Genomic DNA, 6,138 nt, shown 5'->3' with positions numbered 1-6,138 from the left:
TGCTTCAAAGATTTAAGACAAACTATTACCTCTATAATTTGGGTTGTCATGTTTTGCTTTAGAATTTACATTTTGAAGTCAACACAGTAAAGAGTTTAGTTTTTTTTCAAATGCTATTTATTTATAATGTAATGTGTCTATGGATGGTGAAAGGTTACTGGGGGCATCAGTCCAGGTTGTGGGGCTCATCAGACAACACGTGGGAAGGAGGCTGGGGCGCTAGCCTCATCTGGGGGTTCAGAGAAGCCTTTCTGGGGGGTGGGGAGAATGTGCAAACTAAGGGTGAGGCATTTGCTAGGGGAGGCGTCAAAGGGTTAACGTTCTAGCAAAGAAAACAAGATGTGAGAAGACTCAGCAGTGGGGGAAAGCTTTTGAGGAATTGAATGAAGATTAATGTGACTGAGAGAAAGTGATGCATCCAATGGCTCTGATAAGGTGGTGGGGGCCCCTGAGTGCCCAGGACCCAGCCCCTGCCCTCCCTCCAAGAGTGTGATGCGGGAGACAGCTAGGCAGGCAAGTGACCAGTGCCCAGGGGAAACCACTAACCTCGAGCATAATACAGACAAAGTACACTGACAGCTTTTAAGCAGAGGAGTGATGAGATCAGACCCACGCTTTAGAAAGATTTCTCCTGCAATGAAAGGTCAACAGCCACCCCCCAAAAGGCAGTTGTTTAATTTGACAGTGATAGTATAGAGTCCCTTGGAAATGGCAGGACAGGCGAATGAATTAGGAAGCAGTTAAAATAGTCCAGGAACAATGACAATGAGGGCAGTCGTGGGGCAGTGGGAATCAGGAGGAGGGAAAGGCTGAAACCCTTTGGGGGGCTGCAACTGACAAGCCCCTGTGCCCATCCTCCCTCCCCTTTGTGGCTTCCTCATTGGAGTTCACCCAGGCGTACAGCAATAGCTCATCTTTCCCACAGCTCTTTTTTGACAGGCTTTCATGGGGATTTGCCCTTGTGGGTGTATTTAACTGCAGGCTTACTTTTTTGTTTCCTTTTCTGAAGCAGGAGGCAAATACTGTTGCTAAGTGGAGAGACTGAATCCGTGCATCTGGACCAATGACAACTTTCGTGGGCTAGCATCTTCTTGGGAGCTCTCTGGAAAGCTTGTCAAACTCTGAACAAAACCTCAGAACAAAGAGTCAGCCGCCCAGCTTTGTTCCATTTGATGTCATTTTAGAACCATTTTTAGTCACTGGGGTAGGGAGCTTTAAGACTTGGTTAGAAACAGCCCCTGTGAAGCTAGGAAGTTTGTGTTACCACTGAAGATGGATTCAATGCACCAGGGACTTGACGTCCATTGTCTCTAATACAGCAGAATTGGAGGTATGTTTACCCTCAGTTTACAAACAGAGAAACTGAGGATCCTAAGGGTTAAGATGCTTGCCAGTGAGGCTAACAAGGGTGGATGAAGGACTCGCTCCAGTCCAGGTTTGTCTGTTCCTTCCTCCGTGCCACCTCTCCTCTTTCTGCATCCTTCCATCTCTACGACACTCCTTTCCCGCCAAGTGTTTGTCCTCGTGCCTCATCACCTTCCGAAAAAGGGTACTGACCTAGAAAGTAGAAGACAAGAATTTGGATTGCAGCTCTGCTAGAAACCATCTTTTTATTATTATTATTAATGAAAACTGTTTAAATTCTATAGTGCTTTACAATTTTCAGAAGTTTCACACACATGATTTCCTATAGTCCCATAATAACCCTTTTTTTAATCCTCCACCCCTGTACTGCCTCCCCTCTCCCCACTGGTGGCCACTAGTTTGTTCTCCGTATCTGAGTCTGCTTCTTGTTTGTTATATTCACTAGTTTGCTGTATTTTTTAGATTCCACATATAACTGATATCATACAGTATTTGTCTTTCTTTCTGACTTACTTCACTTAGTATGATAATCTCGAGGTCCATCTATGTTGCTGCAAATGGCAATATTTCATTATTTTTATGGCTGAGTAGTATTACATTGTGCCTGTGTGTGTGTGTATATATATATATATATATATATATACATGTACATATCCACAGCACCTTCTTTATCTATTCATCTGTTGATGGACACTTAGGTTGCTTCCATACCTCAGCAACTGTAAATAAAACTGCTCTGAACATTGGGGTGCTTGTACCTTTTTGAATTAGTGTTGTCATTTTTTTCAGATATACACCCAGGAGTGGAATCGCTGGGTCATATTTACTGAGTGCCTGGTATGTCTACCAAATCTCCACTTCCACCGTCTCCCCTGCCTCTCAGCAGATGACCTTGGCTTCAGCAGAGCATGAACTCCTTCAACTTCCTGCTAAAAATACCTTATAAGGTTGTCTGCTTCTGTCCTTACACTTTGCTCCCATCACTGTGGAGGTGGAGCCCTCCCCTTGTTTCCAATTTCCTGGAGCTCTGGATGGAATCCCTGACAGCATTCTCAGGGTTGTCCCCTTTCTCTGTTGCATCTTCAAGCTTTCCCTTTCTACTAGCTCCTTCTCATCAACATGAAAACCTTAGGTCTCTGCTATCTTAAAAAAGTAAAGGGGGGGGGGGTGGTGGAGAGGAAGGAAACAAAGTAGGAAAGAAAGAATAAAAGAGAAAAGAGAAGAAATGAAGGGAGGGAGGAGGGAAGAAGAAGGAAGGAAGGAAGGGAGGGAGGAAAGGAGGGAGGGAGGAAGAAGGAAGGAAGGAAGGGAGGAAGGAAGAGAGGAAGGAAGGGAGGAAGGAAGGGAGGAAGGAAGAAGGAAGGAAGGAAGGAAGAAGGAAGGAAGGAAGGAAGGAAGGAAGGAAGGGAGGGAGGGAGGGAGGGAGGGAGGGAGGGAAGAAAGACAGAAAACATCCCTTCTTTTAACCTCTAAGGCACCCATAGCCTAGATTCACTTTCTATTTCCCTAGCTGCTCCCTCTTAATTACCTTTGCTGTTGGTTAGTTTAAAAACAAAAGCAAAACTGCTCATTGTAAACAATGTGACAGTATCTGCCGGCCCTTTCACACTGGTTGCCCTCTGGCCCTGCCCCATCCTGCCCTCACTCCTGCCCTTGTCAGATCTCACCTGTGCCTGGACTTCAAGTACCCAAAGCGCCACCTCGGGTCCAAGTCTTCCCTCAAACTTCATCAACCCCCAAGCTCTGTTCCTTCTACATCTATCTTCTAGCTCTTGAATCTGTCCTTTGCTCTCCACTTTCACTGGCACTGCCCAGTTCTGCCATCATCAGCTGTCCTTTCGGTGACCGACAGCCTCCTAACCATTCTCCTTGCCTCCCATTTGGCCTCTCCTGTTGTTGAAGATCTGAGAACGCCTATGCCGGCGTGAAAGGTAGATGCAGAAAGCTGTAACGCCTAGCAAATCGTAGGTTAGAGTGGCGACCATTGGATTTGCTCAAAGCCCTCAATCCCATTAGAAAAGTTAACTTGGCTTCAATACAGCTGGTTTATCATCCCTTGGAGAGGGGAAGAGGATTGGTCTCCTCACCTGGAAAAGAAGGGGTTGGGCTAGACCAGTGCCTGGTAGAGTACATCCAAGTCCTCGGAGTTTCTGATTCTGTAGGGTTTGGGGTAGACCCAGAAAGTGTGCATTCCTAACAAGCTCGCTGGTGATGGCAATGCTGAGGTCCACAGACCACACGTAGAATCTCACCAGACTAGGTGATACCATATTTTTGTATCTTCACCCGTGCTATCCAATATGGTAGCCACTAGTTCCCTGGCTATTAAAATTCAAGTTAAATTAAAATAAATGAAAATTCAGTTCCTTGCTAGCCACACTTCAAGTGCTCAACAGCTACACGTGGCTAGTGGCTACCATATTGGACAGTGTAAAACATTTCCATTATTCCCTATTGGATGTGGCCATTTCCTCACAGATTTCTGGGGAAGAAATTTTACAATAGAAGGAAGGCAAAATACCCCTTGACAAATAAGGCCTCTCAGCATTCCTCCAGCGCACCTGGGCCTTCGGCCTATGTCTCAGCCCTAATTTTAAAGTCTCAAAGCCCACACCCTATCTTGCCCTAGCACCATTTTGCCCCAAGAAAAACACACAAAAACAGGACTGGAAATGGAAATACTAGAATTTCTGTGCTGGGAACTGTGTCTGTGCACCACAGTAGGACTTGATGGACAAAGCTAAGGATTTGGTGGCTGAAGTCCTGCATCTGAGCCACCTGAGGAGGTGGCCTTGAGCAAGTCACTTAACTTCTCTGAGCCTCTGTATCCTCATCTGTAAAGTATTCTAGAAATGTCTACCTCACAGGAAGATGTGTGAAAAAGCACCTGTGATTTACACCAAGTCCAGTTATTTTTTTTTCTTCCTTCTCTGCGCTTCCATAGCATGTTATACACATTCTAAGTTAGTACTTACGCATTCTGGTTACGTGGGGGCCACTGGAGCACAAGGTAAGGACCCCTCAGACTTAGTCCTCTCCTAAGCACGTACTCCTGCCAGGCACAGGCTCAAAAAATGCGTGAATGATTAAGTCTCAGGGTAAAAAGCCAAGTCACAGGTACTGTAAGTGTCTGGAGGGCAGGGTCACGGGCCTGACTCTCTATAGCTGTGTTCATGCTCGGTCTTCAGCCTGCAGCGCCCGCCAACACCACCCCTGCCCCCGGACTCCCCCACCTTCACTCCCCCAACGCCACCTCTGGCTCTAGAAAATCTAGTCACCCTTCAAGAATCTTCCCAACGATCCACCTACTAAATCAATCAGCTATGAGGTCAAATCCTGCCTCTGCCCCTGCCTAGCCAGGACCTCGGGTAATTTTTGTAAATCTTGCTAATATTTATTTTCCTGATCTGTAGATTGGGCAGAAAAATACCTATCTTTCAGTTTTGATATAAGATTTACATAAGAAAATGTGTACAGAACATTTAGCAGAGTGTTAAACAGACCTCAAATGCTGGGTTATGTCTTTTTTTAAAAAAAAACAAAAACCAGCCGTTTCTGGTTTCCAGAGCTTGCCTTCTCAGGGGACTGTGGTCGGTAAAGGTGTCACTTAACCACTCTGGGAAATTCTCCATTCTGCAACATAATCCAATCTTTTAGAGACTTCTCCTAGATTATCCTTTACTTCAAGTCATTCGTTTAGCAAACACCTATGGGGCACTTAACTATTTGTCAGGAACTGTGCTAGATGCTGGAGATCACAGATTAAAGAATGCCTCTGACCTCAAGAAATTTCTAGTCTAGTGGGAACCCACCTTCCACCTTATGCTGGGTAGAAGCTCTTGGTCTACAGCTCAGTAGCTGCCCTCCACCCTGCACTTATCACATGGTATTACCTTTTTATATCAAACACACACTACTCCCAGTTCTAAGTAGGCTACATTCATTAATTCATTTAATCCTCACAACAATCTTATGAGGTAAGTAGCCATTAGTCCCATTCAACAGATGAGGAAACTGAGGTACAGAGCGATTAAGCAGCTTGCTTCAGGTCTTGTAAACTTCTAAGTAGGGGGAGCCAGGATCTGAAAACACACCATCTGGCTTCAGCTTTATTTTTTATTTTATTTATTTGGCATTTAAACTCCCCCTTTTATTACCTGCTTAGCGGATTTTTGGCACATGTAACCTTTGTTATTGAAACACTCTCCTTTCTTTTCTTTAACTTAAGTTTAGTTGATTTACGATGTTGTGTTAATTACTGCTGTACAGCAAAGTGGCTCCAGCTTTAAATGTTCCTTTACTTATCTGTCCCCTCCACCGGAATCTGAGATTGTGCCAAATTCAAACGAATATCTCCTGTGCGCACCACGATTTCTGACACCTAGGGAGTCAATAGTTTATTCCTCAAATGACAAGAAGGAAGAAAAGGGAAAGGAGGAAAGATGCATGTAAGTAAACAATTCCACGACGGTTTGGTTATCAACATTTACTAAGCATCAACACTGGGCAAGTGCCTGAGACGTGCGGAGGGAGCTCAAGAGTAAATTAACATCCCTGCGAGCTCAGAACTTTCAGTTATTAGTACCTTTAGTGTCGAGAATTCCGAAGGCGACCACTGTGTTGTCCCGGCTGCCTCTTTCCTCTCGCCCCGTTCCCTTCGTCTGGAATTCCTGCTCCATGTCTTCCTTTTCCTTCGCCATCCTTTCCGCGGACTCCGCTCTCCGGGACTTCTCGGGCTCCGGCCTTCGGGAGCGGGTCTGTGTTTGGGAGCGC

This window comes from Leucopleurus acutus, assembly GCF_964270905.1.
Source record: "Leucopleurus acutus genome assembly, chromosome: 12".
Taxonomy (NCBI): Eukaryota; Metazoa; Chordata; class Mammalia; order Artiodactyla; family Delphinidae; genus Leucopleurus; species Leucopleurus acutus.
Note: the sequence above shows the minus strand (reverse complement) of the source record.